This window comes from Cupressus sempervirens, chromosome 10 (assembly GCF_028749045.1).
Source record: "Cupressus sempervirens isolate cs-2001-9-10 chromosome 10, ASM2874904v1, whole genome shotgun sequence".
Lineage (NCBI taxonomy): Eukaryota > Viridiplantae > Streptophyta > Pinopsida > Cupressales > Cupressaceae > Cupressus > Cupressus sempervirens.
Window position 1 is genome coordinate 655,816,029 of NC_143127.1, and position 17,913 is coordinate 655,833,941.

Consider the following 17,913-nt stretch of genomic DNA (forward strand, 5'->3'; position numbering starts at 1 on the left):
GCATGTAGATGTGATAGCTTTTAATTGACTTCAAAATCCCTAGAAAGGAAATCAAAGTTAAAACAAAACCTTCTTGAGCATATGTTCTTGAAATCCATCTTAATAGATGTAGAAGATGCAAGAAAGTATCTTGAATGTATGAAGGGAGATCTTCAATGTTGAAAATGCAATAGAAGATCTAGGATAAAATCCTATAATGGTTTGAACACGTAAATCCTTGATCTTCAATGGAGGAAAGCTTGAATGCCTTAGATCTTAAAAAATACTTGAGACCTTGAGAACTTGGATGATTTATGTTGTAATGCTTTGATATGAAAAATGGAGAAAATGGAAAGTTTTATATATAGTTCATAATTAACTAACTCTTTCAAATTGATTAACCTAGAAGTTAACAGTTAAACATCCCAAAAAATGAGACCTAAAGAGGGGACCCAAATAGTAATTTATCAAGGGAGCATTGCATCCCTAATTGACTCATGAGGGGCTTGTACCTTTTATTAGTCATGGGAATAGTATGCACTAGATGATTAGGTGCAAAACCCCTTGATGTTGTCTTAGGGTTCCAAAACAGGTCTTAGAATCTATAAATTAGATCCATATTTTGAGGAAATCTCATTTCAATGCAAGGAAGAGATTCCAAGTGGATAAATAGATGAAAAGGAGGGTCATTTAGGAAATAGATCCTAGATTTAGATTAACACCATGAAATAGGATCTTTAGAGAGGATCTATTAGGTTTTACCCTAATTCTACCTAGGAGGAAGGATATAAAAGGGAAGAAGAGATGAAAGAGAGAAGGAGATTGGTAATATTGCATTAAATAGGTGCTAAAACTTCATTAAATTATATTTATTCCAATTTAATATGGTATATTTATCCCCCACTTGAGAGAAAGGGTGGACTAATCCACACTTGTGGTAAAGTATAAAGAAAAGAAAAAGAGAAGAAGAGTCTGATGAATCTCAATGATATAGGACATCACTTAATCTAAGAGAAAAAACCCTCAAGAGAAAGGGTCCTAATTGCACATACATTAATGAGGGAGAAAAGGGATAAAAAAGAAAAAGAAATGGTAAAAAAAGTCAAAGACACAATGAGGAGGTTTGTACTAAACAAGCCCAAATTAACTAGTGAGACAAACTCTAACTAAAGAAACATCTCTCCCCACTAATATAATATTTGGATAGGAATTAAAAGAGCATAAGTGATGACATAAGAAATGAAAAAGAAATATCATTAATAAATATATATTTTGGATCTATCTCTAGTAGCATGAAAGAGAAAAAAAGTGATTACCTCACCCAATAAAGTGCCCACCACACTATGAATCACCAAGAGAGTTGTTGCAAAAGATGATGTTGAAATAGTCTACTAGAGTGGTAACCCTCTAGACAACCCACCAAAGTTTCATCCATAGATAAAAATCCATTGTATCACCATGGCATGGTCATTTATTAAATATGTGTTACCCATGTGTGGGACTTAGCATGTTGTTTCAAAATGTATTACATATATCGGGGCTTAGCAAGTTGTTATGCATTATCCAACTATAAGATTTAACATATATGTGTGTCTAGATACATTACCTATGAATGAGATTTATAAATTTTATCCATGTTACTTATTATGAAATTTATCATATGTGATTGTGTCTATGTGCACCAAAGAGAGGTGAAGTGCCAATGCATAGATTTTAATAGGACATAGAATATATACCTAGCATCTAAGGCTAAAGTACTCCAAGCCATGCTCAAAATTTGTATTTTCTACCCCATGCAAGAAATACCTATCTAAAAGGAGGGCATTAATATGCCCTCCTCTGTATAATACCTATGTCAAATAGGCATGAGAAGGAAGAAAAAGAGGATACCTACTTATGCAACAAGGATGTATCCTTTTAGAAACAATGTAAACTATATTCATAGAAAAGAGTCTTGAATCTTACAATCTAAGAATATAGAAAATTTTGAAAAATATATATCTCTTATGGAAAGAGTGTTAGTGTAAATAATTATTATTTACACTTTACTTAAGTTTACTTAGGATAAATGCATTATTTTATTATTTATTAGTTAGATAGCTAGGAGTATGTGTACTCATATGAGTTGTCATGTTGACAACACAAGAATTAGCAACTCTATTTTATCACATGGTGTCTACAAAATTGGAGTTTGCATAATCTACTGAGTTTCCATGTAGAAAACACAATTATTCACACTCTAAATAAGCACATGGTGTCTACAACATATTTTTACATGACACACCTATGTAAGCTTATCCTCTCATCATCACTTATCCTATGCTCAATGGAGGATAATCCACTCTTGGTGGATATGTGATTAGTTGTGAGGCTTATCATTTAGCTAACTCCTAGTCATTCTAGAGGCCTTTATATACATGAACTTCTAGTGAGTATGTATGACATCAATTATTGAATGATTTGATATCCAAAGATTTAGACATTAATTCATTCTCATATTGTTATTATGATCATACATAATTTGATCCATATTGTGCTTTTTTCTTGAGCTTCTTAATCTTGGCATCATTTTTCCCTAGGGAAAATTCTTACATGCTATTAGAGCTATACTAAATTCTTACATGGTATTAGAGCTATACCAAATTCTTACATGGTATTAGAGCCATAGGAGTGTCATTTCATAGCCATTGGAGACCATTTTTTCTTTACCTCTCGAAGGACCTTAATTCAGATCTAGAGTATTCGTAGCTATTGAGAGTGTCTAGAGCCAAAGCAAACCTCACCATTGCATCCAAAGCATTAATTCAATGAATTTTGACTATAAATTTTCCTACCCTGGGCCATAGTCAAATCTAAGGCATTTTTTTGCAAACTAGCACTTGAAGGCCCGATTTGCAAAATTGGTATGATCTCATCAGATCTATGCAATTAATTTTCAAATCTATATTTTTTATTTGCAACTCTACAATTTTTTTAGATATACATTATTTTCTAGAAATTTTTTTGGCCATTAGGCCAGTAGGAGATATTTTTTGCAGGTCAAGATTGGAGCTTGTTGGTGCAAATCAGATATTGGTATCACATTAAGAAGGTCAAAAAACCCCCAAATTGACTTTTGTTTCATCAAAATCAGACATCTGTGGTGAAATCTAGAGTCAATTGATTTTTGGAGGTGTGATGGCAGTGATTCAGGAAAAATAATTACAAAGGTGATTTTCGAACAATGATATTTCCCTCATACAAACTCCTTTTTTCAAGCAATTTTTTTTTGTTTTGAGGTAGAATTTTGCTATCTACTCATTGATGCAATATGTTTGAGATCTCTATTCCTATTTTTTTTTGCAAATTAAAAATCTTGATTTTTGCAACATCAAAGGCTTAGTTCGGGCTCATCTGGACACATATTCAAGTGCCATTTTTTTTGAGAGTGCATGATTTTTTGTCTACTTTCTAGATTTGGTATCAGTTTGTAGTAATTTCAGAATTTGGTCTCATTTAGGCCTATTAGCACTTGTAATTAATTAGATCCTTGAGAGGTTTTGTGTCTTATCTTGTTGAGTCTGATACATCATATTTGTTGTTGTAACCATCAAAATCAACATTCCACCCATTATAATCACACTAAGTATAAAGTGCCAAATCATACATTGGGGGGGTTGATTGATTATTTTTGCATTTTGAGGGGAGCATACATTTATTGATCTCATGGAGTTTTTTTTCACATGTCAGTTTGGTATAAGACCAAGGTTGACAAAGAGGAACTATCATAAATGAAGTGCCTTGATAATTGATCATCTAAGATAGCATAAGCAAGTATTTCATTTTCTATGTTCCAAGGAACAACCCTCTTACACTGATTATACACCTATTCACATAATTGAGTCAACAATTTTTTCTAGTATCAATTATGATTGTTTTTCTGTCCTTAGAAAAGTTAGTGAACCTTATGATATTTGAATGTCTCTTTGGAAAGCATATGGAGATCCCTCAATTCCTCTATTTTGAGAGGATATTCTACCTCCAATCACTCTAGTTATAGTACCTTCAACTCTGGATGAGATCATACCTCCTGATGCTCCTATTGCTTCTACTGATCCAATTCCAACCATAGATGCTCCTGATTCAGTGCAGCAAGAAACACCATGTCTTCCTATTTCACCTTAATGGGATGACTTTCTTCCAAACATTGCAGTGTTATTTTTAGATTCTTACATTGAAAATATAGGAGACATCATTGATGACATCCATCTTCTCTTTGTTGAGGAGACTTCTTCTTCACTTGTTGTGAGGGAACACTTTGACCCTCAACCACTTGATCTTTCTTTTGAGACTGACGTGATTGTGGACACTTATTTATAGTAGTTGGGGAAGGACTCCTTTACTTTAGAGGAGACATATCAATCTTTGGATATTGTATTCCATTTTCCTCAAACACCATATCTTTTGAGAATTCTTCCTACTAGTTGGGGAGCATTCTCTTCTACACTTGTGGCACCATTTCTTCCTACAAATAGGAATATTATTCAACTTTCATGGTACAACTTCTTTAGTCATCAAGGAGCTTCTTTCATGGGTGTGCATTCATCATTGAGGGGAAGTTGCATTGCTTCTCTTCCCATATCTTCCTATGAGGATGATTCATTGTCTTTGAAGGTTGATTCAGTTTCATACATAGACATGTTACCTTGTTTGTCACCTTCTTCTCAGCATCCACTAGATTGGCTTGTGGCATCTACATGCAATAAAGACTTGTAAACATATGAGAAGACTTCAAAGAAAACATCCAAAACATACTACATATTGATCCCTCTTCCATCTTCCTATCCATAGTGGGAAGCATACTTGCACCTATACTTGGTGTATCTTCTTTCTAAAGGGAGAAATGTTGTTTGTAGGCATTGGATTCTCTTTTGTCTTCAAGCATTCATCATCAAGAGATCCTTCACTAGAGGGGGGAGGATTTCATGGAGATATTCTCTATTGTATATACATGATGTATGTCAGAATGGGGGTGTCTTGATTACTCCATCCATACATGCATCTTTCTTTGTTGTACTTATCTCTCTTTTTGGGGGAGGGTTTTTCCCATGAGGTTTTCCTTCTTTTTCCATTTTTAGAGAGATTGTATTACATTTCATTGCATCATATTGTATATAGAGCATTGCATTTATACATGGGTACCTAACATGGCCTCATAGCCAGGACCCATTATGCATTTCATCATAGTTTTTGTGAGCTTATGTGCATTCCCTTAAGTTGCACTTAAGGGAGGGTGTTAGTGTAAATAATTATTATTTACACTTTACTTAAGTTTACTTAGGATAAATGCATTATTTTATTATTTATTAGTTAGACACCTAGGATTATGCGTACTCATATGAGTTGTCATGTTGACAACACAAGAGTTAGCAACTCTATTTTAGCACATGGTGTCTACAACACTAGAGTTTTCATAATCAACTGAGTTGTCATATAGACAACACAATTGTTCACACTCTAATTAAGCACATGGTGTCCACAACATCTTTTTATGTGACACACCTATGTAGGCTTATCCTCTCATCATCATACTAACTCCTGTGCTCAATGGAGGATAATCCACTCTTGGTGGACATGTGCTTAGTTGTGAGGCTTATCATTTAGCTAACTCCTAGTACATTTAGAGGCCTTTATATACAAGAACTTCTAGTAAGTAGGTACAAAATCAATTATTAAATGATCTAATATCCAATGATTTAGACATTAATTCATTCTCATATTGTAATTATGATCATTCAACATTTGGTCCATATTGTCCTTTGTTCTTGAGCTTCTTAATCTTGGTGTCATTTTTCCCTAAGGAAAATTCTTACATGGTATCAGAGCCATAGGAGTGTCATTTCATAGCCATTAGAGACCATTTTTGCTTCACCTCTCGAAGGACCTCGATTCAGATCTGCAATATCTACAACTATTGGTATCATCTAGAGCCAAAGAAGACCTTACCATTATGTCTGGAGCATTGATTTAGTGAATTTTGACTTTAAATTTTCCTACCCTAGGCTATAGTCAAATTTGAGGCAATTTTTTTTTTCAAATTGACACTCGAATTCCTGATTTGCAAAATTGGTATGATCTCTTTAGATCCATGCAATTGATTTTCAGATCTACAATCAAATATTGGCATCATATTCAGAAGGTCAAAAAACCCCCAATTCAACTTTTATTTCATCAAAATCGGACATCTCAGGTAAAATTTAGAGTCATTTGATTTTTGGAGGCACAATGACAACAATTTAGGGAAAATAATTATAGAGATGATTTTCAAACAACGATATCTCCCTCATACAAACTCCTTTTTTTGAGCAATTTGTTTTGTTTTGGGGTAGAATTTCATGATCTACACATTGGTGTAGGTTTGAGATCTCTATTCTTGAATTTTTTTGCAACTGGAAAATCCCAATTTTTGCAACTTGAAAGGCTTAGTTTGGGCTCATCTAGACACATATTCAGATGCTTTTTTTTTGAGAGTGCATGATTTTTTGTCTACTATGCAGATCTGGTATCAATTTGGAGTAATTCTCAGAGTGGATTTTTTTTCAGAGTGCATGATTTTTTTTCTACCTATTGGCCTTTGTAATTAATTAGATCCTTGAGAGGTCTCATGTCTTATCTTGTTGAGTTTGATATAGCTTCATATTTGTTGTTGTAACTAGCAAAATCAAAAGTCCACTAAGACCAAAATTGTCAAGTGGCTATTGTAATCGCACTAAGTGTAAAGTTCCCAAAGCATTCATTTGGAGGAGGGGGGCGTTTCTTTGATTTTTTGTTCTTTTTTTGTATTTTGGTGGATGCATACATTTATTGATCTCATGGAGTCTTGTTTCACATGTCAGTTTGGTATAAGACTGAGGTTGACAAAGAGGAACTATCACAAATGGAGTGCTTTAGTGATTGATCATCTAAGAGAGCATAAGGAAGTATTTCCTTTTCTATGTTCTAAAGAATGACCCTCTTACACTGATCCTACACCTATTTGCATAATTGGGTCAGTTATTTTTTTCAGTATCAATGTTGATTGCTTTGATATCCTTGGAAACCTCGCTGACCCTCATGACATTTGGATGGCTCTTTGGAAAGCATATGGAGTTCCAAGAGTTCCTCCATTCCTAGAGGACATTCTACCACCAGTCACTCCAGTTATGGAACCTCCAACTCTAGATGAGATCGTACCTCTTGATACTCCTATTGCTTCTACTAATCTAGTTCCAACCATAAATGTTCCTAATTCAGTGTAGGAGAAAACACCATGTCTTCCTATTTTAGCTTCATGGGATGACTTCCTTCTAGACATTGCAGTGTTATTTGTGGAGTCTTACATTGAAGATGTGGGAGACATCATTGATGACATTCATTTCTCTTTGTTGAGGAGACTTCTTCACTTGTTACGAGGGAACACTCTGACCCTCAACCACTTGATCTTTTTGACATGTTTGTGGACACTTCTTTTCAGCAGTTGGAGAAGGACTCTTTTACTTAAGAGGAGACATATCAGTCTTTGGAGATTACATTCCAGTTTCCTCAGACATCATATCTTTTGAGGATTCTTCCTACTAGTTGGGGAGTGTTCTTTACTACACCTATGACACCATTTCTTCCTACAAGGAGGAACACCATTTAGCTTTCACGGTGCAACTTCTTTAGTCATCAAGGAACTTCTTTCATGGGTGTGCATTCATCATTGAGGGGATGCTACATTGCTTCTCTTCCCATATCTTCCTATAAGGATGATTCCTTGTCTTTGGAGTTTGATTCACTTTCATACATGGACATGTTACCTTGTTTGCAACCTTCTTTTGGGCTTCCACCAAATTGGTTTATGACATCTACATTCATTAAGGACTTGTCAACATATGAGCATACTTCATAGGCAACATCCATAGCATAATAAATATGGATCCCTCTTCCATCCTCCTATCCATAGTGGGAAGCATACTTACACCTATACTTGGTGTATCTTCTTCCTAAAGGGAGAAATTTTGTTTGTAGGCATCAGATTCTCTTTTGTCTTCAAGCACTCATCATCAAGAGATCCTTCACTAAGGGGGGGATATCATGGAGGGATTCTCTATTGTATATACATGATGTATGTCATAATGAGGGGAGTAATCAAATAATAAGGGGGTCTTGATTACTCTATCCATACATGCATCTTTCTTTATTGTACTTATCTATCTTTTTTTTTTGGCTGTTGGGGGGGGGGGGGGGGGGGGGTGGTTCCCATGAGGTATTCCCTCTTTCTCCATTTTCAGAGAGATTTCCTTTAATTGCATTGCATTGTATGTACAACATTACATTTGTACATGGGTACCTAACAGTAGTTGGGATCCATTCTGCATTTTATCATAGCTTTTGTGAGCTTAAGTGCATTCCCCTAAGTTGCACTTAAGGGTGGTGTTAGTGTAAATAATTATTATTTACACTTTACTTAAGTTTACTTAGAATAAATGCATTATTTTATTATTTATTAGTTAGACACCTAGGAGTATGCATACTGATATGAGTTGTCATGTTGACAACACAAGATTTAGCAACTCTATTTGAGCACATGGTGTCTACAACATTGGAGTTTGCATAATCAACTGAGTTGTCATGTAGATACCATAGTTGTTCACACTCCAATGAAGCACATGGTGTCTACAACATAATTTTACATGACACACCTATGTAAGCTTATCCTCTCATCATCACACTAACTTTTGTGCTCAATGGAGAATAATCCACTCTTGGTGGACATGTGCTTAGTTGTGAGGTTTACCATTTTGATAACTCCTTGTCATTCTAGAGGCCTTTATAAACAGGCACTTCTAGTGTACATGCACAACATCAATTATTGAAATGATCTAATATCCAAATATTCAGACATTAATTCATTCTCATATTGTTATTATGATCACACATCATTTGATACATATTGTGCTTTGTTCTTGAGCTTCTTGACCTTGGTATCATTTTTCCCTAAGGAAACTTCTTACTTGGTATCAAAGCTATACCAAATTCTTACATCTATCCTTAAAAGGGATATATCTTAATCACAAGATATCCAACTAAGAGGAGTGTTTAATTAAGATAACATCTTCGAGAAGGAGTGAATAAGATAAAGAATGTAAATAAATATGTACACATATATGTGTGTGTGTGTGTGTGTAGACACACAAACACATACACACACACATATGCATTTACATATATATATATATAGTGTATATATATCTATATCTATAATATATATATATGTATGTATGTATATTTATAAATATATATACATATACATACATACATACATACATACATATATATGTATGTATGTATAGGTGAAATAGGGATCCTTGGAAGAAGGATAACAAGATCCAAACAAGGGAAAGTGTTCATAATGGGCATAAATTTACTTGATAGAGAAGAGGCGATGACCTAGGACATGCACTTCTTTGAAATGAAAGAATCCATAGTCAAGAAAAAATTCTTCATAGAGACAAAAAGTATGTTGAACATTATGAATACATTCCACATAAGCTTAAAGAAAGTAGATTCATAGATACCAAAATAGGTAAATAATGTACAAAGGACCTTTCCCTTCATGTGTGTGACAAGAAAGAAAATTTATAGTAGATTATATAACCAAATCTTGAAGAACATAAGGATGGTTCATAAGAAAAACTGATAGCCATCTAATATCCAATAAGAAGAATATAATACCATAATATAAAGTAGGCATTATATTCTAAACAATATAAAAAATTCTAAGGAAAGAGGAATTGAAAAGAATATATAGAGGATCATTGTATGAGAAGAATTAAGATAACATATATAAAGTATACTTTTCTAAGTAAAAACACATAGCTACTCATACAGAAAAGAAAACATACCTACACATAAAAATGTTCGATAAAAAATATCAATCTATAGGAAGATAAAGAAACAAGACCATTATAGTTCTAGAGATTATCTCATAGAGATAACACATCATGCATAAAAAAAATGCAAGTGCAGAAGAGGTAGAAAAATCTACATCTTGTATAAGATTTCAAAGAAAAGCTCATGTAGAGAAAGAAGAAAGGATCTCCAAAAGAAGGAGAAAAGAAACCTTGCCCCCTAGTCAAGGACAAGGGAAGAAACCTATTGGGAGATTCCAAGGACATGATATAAAAGATAATGGGGAATTTAATCCAATAGGTGAGAACAAAGGCTAAGTGACATCATGCAAAAATTGTAACACCTCATGTGTATAAGGAATAATATCCATTGAAACCTTTTCTCTAACATAAATAAAAATTAAAACAATCAGAAATATTGTGGTGATCATTATAAAAAAAGGGACAAGAATCCATAAAAAGAAAATCTTCAAGAAGTATAGGAGATTTTTTTGGTTCAGCCACAACTACTTTAGTATACACCTTCAAAGCCAAATATGAATAAGTATTAGGGTAATCAAAACTAGGAGTAGGTAAGAGAAGACGAAGAGGAGGTCATCCATAATATATTTGCACTATATTAGAAGGATAATATCTAAAACCATGTTTATTCATCTTCAGAGACATGTAAATAGGATTTTCAAGGCCCTATTCATTAATACCAAGTCCTAAGCTAGTGTAACCCTTTTTGACAACGATGTGATAACCTTTAGGATAGTTATTCCTTAGAACTTCAACATGATGATAATTTTTAGTTGAATCATGTGCAAAGGTGTTGTACAAAATGATAACAAGAGGACGATAAAAGGAGCCTTAAATTTTTTCCTATAATGAGTTATAGGAGGACAAATAGGCTCATCAAGGAAGGTAGAAATAGCCTCATCATGAACTAAAATTTGAGTTTGAACATATGTCTATGAAGTGCTAAGAGTTGAAGAAGGAGAAAGATGGTTAGGAGGTTTAGTAAAAGGATTAAGAGGATCCTCAATTAAGGTTCCCACATAATCCAAAGAGGTAATAATCTAACCACATAAAGACCTAAGAAAATCTCAAGAGAAGAAAAGGTGTACTCATTAAACTCATATTAACACAAACAAGGAGAGTATGAAAAGCCACAAACACTATAAAATGTATAAAAATATCATAAACATCATAAGTTCTATAAAGAGATGCAAGAAAGAGAAAATTGAAAAAAGATAAACATAAACCAAAAGATCTTCATGATGCAAGATGTATGAAAACCAAGATAAGAATCAAAATCTAATGCAGTAACAAGGATAGCAAGATCTAACACCAAGAAAAGAAGAGACATGTAGAGTTCACACATAAATGTGGCATAGGAAAATATAAGAAAATCAACCCCACCCAAATGAAAGGGGGAAGTACAAAAATCCATCCCATTTGATTAGATATGACTGATAGAAGGAGTATCAATGTGAAACCTAATGGGAAGAAGGAACGAATGACTTGGATTTATTTCTCTGTCACCTCCACATTAAGAAGATGTAGGTAAAATCTGTAGATATAGAAATGCTGAAACATTAAGAATGGAAATAGAAAGGATAAGATAATTCCTTATGTAGCACAAACCTAAAAAAATTATTACAGATGATGTAAATAAAAGCTTCCATAACATAATATCTAGATTAAAATCTATGAGACTGACAAAACCCAAAAATATTTCAAATATCTTTCAAGGGAAAATTGAATCTTTTGTTGATATAAGATTGTTTTGAAGTGAATAACCTATAATGTTACAATCATTATTTTGTCAATGATGTCAAACCTACTACTTGTTGGTGAGATAATTTCTTTTTGGTTTGAAAGCTATCATTTAGTTGATTGATGAAGAGGATTTGAAAAGAGGAGATAACAATAGAACCTAGAAGAAGGTTGAGTTATTTGGTATGTAAAAGAAGCACTAAGAGCAAGTAAGACATTTATACTATAGCATATTATTTATCTACTTATAGTCTGAAATGAAAAGTTTACTCAAGTTAAGATTGGGAGAAGATCAAGTAAGAAAAGTGTCTTCCAAGCCTTGTTGAGTAGTCAATGCAAACTGAGCAAAAATCATTTGAAGTCGAGTGAAAAATAAGAGGTGTCAAGAAAAGGTGAAAAATAGTCCAAGCAAAGTGATTTTTAGTATGTGTCTAGTAAAGTTTAGTTGGTTTAGAGCATAATTAAACTTTAGTCTTTTTTGAGAGAGCCAGTGTTGGCCAAGTGACAAAATAGTATAGATTTCAAGTGAAAGAAAATAGTGGTAAATCAAAGATTTACCAAATTTGAGCCAACTATTTTATTTTGTTGAATTATGTGATGCATTTTGAAGATAAATATGATGAGATGGTATCATAGAATTCAAGGTAGACCATTTTGTGGAGAATATAATGAATATTGTAGAGGAAGTTTCTAGAGGAACCAAATGGAATAGTGGGTAGATTCATTGGTTCCTACCTAATCCTACCTAACCCTAAAATGGATGATTGTGGTTAAGCAAAAAAAGATCTAAATTCTCTATTTATAGTGATAGCTGGTCATAAGAAAAGGTTGTCACATGTGAGAACCTAAGGAAAACAAGGAGTCTAGGCTATTGCTTCATTCAATGGTCAAACAAAGGTGACTATAGTTGGCATGCAAAGTAAGAAGGATTAAGAATATGAATTCTTGAAGGGTGAACAAGCTATTAGAGCTAATGAGTATGAATACCAAGTAGAATGAAAGATTAAAATATATATCTATAATCTACATTTGAGTTGTAATTTTTATCAGATCAAGTCCTATTGTTACTTTCTAATAATTGTACTAGTGTAGATAAAATCCTTTGGATTAAGGTTGACCTAACAATCATTTGTAAATCCTTTAACTAGGTGACATCCTAATGGAATGGTCTAAAGTCCTCTAACAAGGCTCACCCCTAATAGGGTGATTGAAATCCTTTATTTAGGTTACATATAATAGTGTGTATTGTAACCTTTAACTAGGTTAGCCTTTCATAGGGCATTACTTTAGATTAGTGAGAATTAGTAGCATGTTATTGGTGTTTTTTTCTCAAATTGGGTTTCCATATAAAATCCTTGTTTCAAATTGTGCAAATTTTCTTATGGTGTTTCATGTTTACATTTTTGCAAAGTTGTTTTGACCTAAGACGGTAACCTATAAAGTTTAAGTATTGCATAATCTAATGGATGTATGCATGTTGAAGTTTTATGGATATGGGTCTACTAAGAATTGAAATTTTTTATTTGTACATCTAGACCTTGGATAACTGATTCATCCCATTCTTAGTTATTCTAAAGAATTCCAACAATTGGTATTAGAGCCATAGTGCTTGAGAGAATGAGTTTGAAAGTACTAAAAGAAAAAGATCATAGATGTCTAAAAGAGAGGTACTCAAGCTTAACAAGGAAAAATTTCTTACATGGAAAAGTTTGATGAAGCTACACCTAGGAGGTCTTGGAGATCATGCACAATATACCATCACCACTAAGTAAGTTGATCTTGCTGGAGGCCTAACTACTAATGATCTAGAAAAGAAGAAAGAACACAATTAGACAATATTGGAGATTGTCTCTGCCTTAAGTTACTTTGAGTTCGATGACATTAAGGATTGTGAAAGTGTAAAGAAGATGTGGGATGCTTTACATACAATTAATGGAGGTGATAAAAACGTTTTGAGAGCCAAATATGAAAGTCTAAGATGGAAGTTCAATGACATGAGATTGCAAAATGGTGAGAACATTGTCCAATATTGGTCTAAAATAAAAGATGTTATTAATTCTATTAGAGGAGCTAACGGTATCATTGATGATGATACTATAATGAGAAAAGTACTTCTTACCTATGCTATTAGAATTTTTGTAATACAAGAACTAAGATGTATACCTAGTACTAATCTATCCCTTGAAGGTTTAGTAGGTAGATTCACTGCCTTTGAACTCTCTAATTTTGATAATTTTGAAACCAAAAATATTGAATCTTCTTTCAAAGATAAAATGACATTAAAGGAACCTAAAGAGAAAAATAAAAAAAGGTAAAATAATTTTTTGGTGATAGTGATACATATGAGGAGGATGTAGAACAACTTGAAGCATTGTTGGCAAGGAGATTTCATAGAGGCAAAGGAAAATTCAAAGGTAAGCTACCTATCTTGTACTTTAATTGCAATGATGTTGGTCATATTGCTTCTAGATGTTTAGAGAAGAAGAACAATTGAACTGGATACAAATATAGAAAAAATCAAAGATGAGAACAAAAAATATTAGTAAGATAAAGGAAAGAAGCCTTGCTACATTGTTGAGGAAGAAACCTAAGATGGATCTGATGACCATGATGATGAAGTAGTATATGTTTCAATAAAGGATGATTTTGACGAGGATGAGGAAACTACAATAGTATCTAATGTGAACAAGAGTGATAGATGGATCATTGATAGTGGGTGTTCACATTACATGTCTGGATATAAAAGTAAGTTTATTACAAATAGTGCAAGGTTTGCTTATGATGCACCCTATCTGATAAGAGGAAAAGGATCAATCAAAATCACATAAAATGTTATGAGTGACAATCCTTATTATATAGAAGGACTTAACTATAACTTGTTTAGTGTGTCACAACTGAATAGTTTAGACTGCAAAGTTAAGTTTGAGAACAATATAGGAAAAATATATGACACTAATGGAAAACTAATTAGAAAAGGTGATTAGACTAGAGGTAATCTGTAGATTTTGATGGTATGTGGCTATGGAACAAGAGGCTATGTCATATTAATTTTGATAACTTAGTTAGTATGAGTAACATGAAAAGAGTTAGCGATTTTCCTAAAGTGAAGAAACCTGACAATATGATTCACAAATAATACCAGTTAGGCAAGTTGGAAAAATCTAGCTTCAAAAGTAATACTTTCATCTCTAAATAAATTCAAGAATTAGTTTATATTGATTTGTGTGGACCAATTGATGTGAAAAGCTACAAAGGTGACAAGTACATTATCCTTTTTGTTGATGATTATTCTAGGATGATGACAATTATCTTTCTGAAATAGAAAACTGATGCTTTCCAAATGTTTAAGTGCTACTTATCTAGAGTTGAAAAGGAGATGGGAAAAAACTTGAAATTTCTAAGATTTGACAGAGGTGGAGAATTTACATCAAATGAGGTTGAGATGTTCTATAATGATAGAGGAATCAAGAGATATACTTCTGCACCTAGGACCCCTCCACAAAATGGGATTATTGAAAGGAGGAATAAATATGTAATGGACTATTCTAGAATGCTCATAATGGAGAAGAATGTTTCTTTGAAATACTTGAGAGAAGTTGAAAGTACATTTATCTATACCTTGTACCATGTAAAAGTCAAGAAAGGTACTCATTCAACACCTTTGGAAGTATGGTATGGATAATCACCCAATGTAAAATAATTTAAGGTATTTGGAATCAAGTGCTACATTCTTAAGGATTTAAAAAATTGGTAAATTATATGCTAAAAGTGAAGAAGGTATATTTTTTGTCTATTCCACAAGAAGTAAAGCTTATAAGTGTTTGAATACTAACACTAACAAAGTTTTGGAAAGTGCAAATGTGAAGTTTGATGAATATATAGAGGTATGTGAAGCTAAATCTATGAAGGAATCTAAAGAGTAAACATCCTTTATATGATTTTATGAAGGTATGCTTGCCGATGAAGATGTTTTAAACCAATTTGTAAATCAACAACAAGTTTCAGTTATTGTTGAGTCACATACAATGAATATCGAGTTGCAAATAGAAGCTAGGGTATATTATGATTATGAGATTAGTGTACATGAAAGGAATGCTAATCTACCTAATAGAGAAGTATACAATGATTTAGAAGTTGATAAACCCATTGAAGATAGAAAAGCATAACCAAGATTGTCATAGTATGTCAAAATACATCACCCTGCTGAACAAATTATTGGACATAAAGAAGCTAAAACAATGACAAGGAATATGATGAGAAGTGATACATGTTTGTCAAACATGCATGAGCCTAAACCAATGAAAAATGCCTTAGAGAATGAGGATTGGAGTAAAGCCATGAAAGAAGAGATTGATTAGATTGAGAAGAACAAAACATGGACTCTAGTACCCAGACTAGAGGACAAGAATGTGAATGGAACCAAGTGGGTGTATAAAAAAAAGTTAGCTGAGAATGGCGAAGTCACAGGAAACAAGTCAAGATTAGTATGCATGGGGTATGCACAAGAAGAAGGAATTAAATATGGAGAAAAATTTGCCCGAATTACAAGATTGGAAGGAGTAAGAACTCTATTTTCTTACACTGCACACAAAGGTTTTAGAATTTATCAAATGGATGTGAAGTCAGCATTTCTAAATGGTATATTAGAAGAGGAGGTTTACATAGAATAACTTGAAAGATTTTTTGATCCAAACAACAAGAACATGGTATGTAGACTACACAAAGCTTTATATGGTTTAAAGAAAGCCCCAAGAACATGGTATGAAAGGCTTCACAATTATTTTTTGTGAAGATTGGATTTGAGAAGAATGATGATAAAAGAAATTTGTACTTGAAGACAAAAGGAGGTAAAGGTAGTGAAATTTTTGTTGATGATATCATATTTGGAGGTCAAGATGGATTATGTAAGGCATTTATAGATGAAATGAAGAAAGAATTTGACATGTCTATGTTTGGAGAGATCAAGTTCTTTGTTGCTTTACAAGTATATTAGATGAAATTTGGTATATACATCACTCAATCTAAATATGTGAAAGAAATATTGAATTTTTTTTAGATTAGAGGATTCAAAACCAATTAGCAATCCTATGGTGATAAGACACAAACTGTCAAAGAATGATGATTCTGCTGATGTGAATAAAACATTGTATAGGTTAATGATTGGGAAGTTGCAATATGTAGCACATAGAAGACCTAGCATTGCATTAGCTAGTAAGATTGTTGCAATATTTTTTACAAATGCTAAGTAAAATCATTTGATGGTTGTTAAGAGAATTATGAGGTATTTGATTGTCAAAGTATGTCAAAATATATCACCCTTCTAAATAAATTATTGGAGATAAAGAAGCTTGACTAGTGACAAGGAATAGGATGAGAAGTGATACATGTTTGTCAAGCATGCATGAGCTTGAAATACTGAAAAATGCCTTGGAGAATGAGGACTAAAGTAAAGCCATAAAAGAAGAGATTGATTAGATTGAAGAACAAAACATGGACTCTAGTACCCAAACTAGAGGACAAGAATATGAATGGAACCAAGTGGTTGTACAGAAACAAGTTAGTTGAGAATGGTGAAGTCACAAGAAATAAAGAAAGATTATATGCATGGGGTATGCACAAGAAGAAGAAATTGAATATGAAGAAAATTTTTCCCCAGTTACAAGATTGGAAGGAGTAAGAACTCTATTTTCTTACTCTACATACAAAGGTTTCAAAGTTTATCAAGTGGACGTAAAGTCAACATTTCTAAATTGTATATTAGAAGAGAGGTTTACATAAAACAACCTAAAGTATTTGTTGATCCAAACAACAAGAAAATGGTATGTAGACTACACAAGGATTTATATTGTTTAAAGCAAGCCCCAAGAGCATTGTATGAAAGGCTTCACAATTATCTTGTGAAGATTGGTTTTCAGAAGAATGATGAAAAAAAAAATTGTATGAAGACAAAAGGAGGTAAAGGTATTGAAATTTTTATTGATGATATCATATTTGGAGGTCAAGATGCATTATGTAAGGTATTTACAAATGAAATGAAGAAAGAATCTAAGATGTCTATGTTTGGAGAGATCAAGTTCTTTGTTGGTTTGCAAGTATATTAGATGAAATATGGTATATACATCACTTAGTCTAAATATGTGAAAGAAATATTGATTTTTTTTGGATTAGATGATTCAAAACAAATTAGAACTCTTATGGAGACATGACACAAACTATCAAAGAATCATGATTCTGTTGATGTGAATCAAACATTGTATAGGTC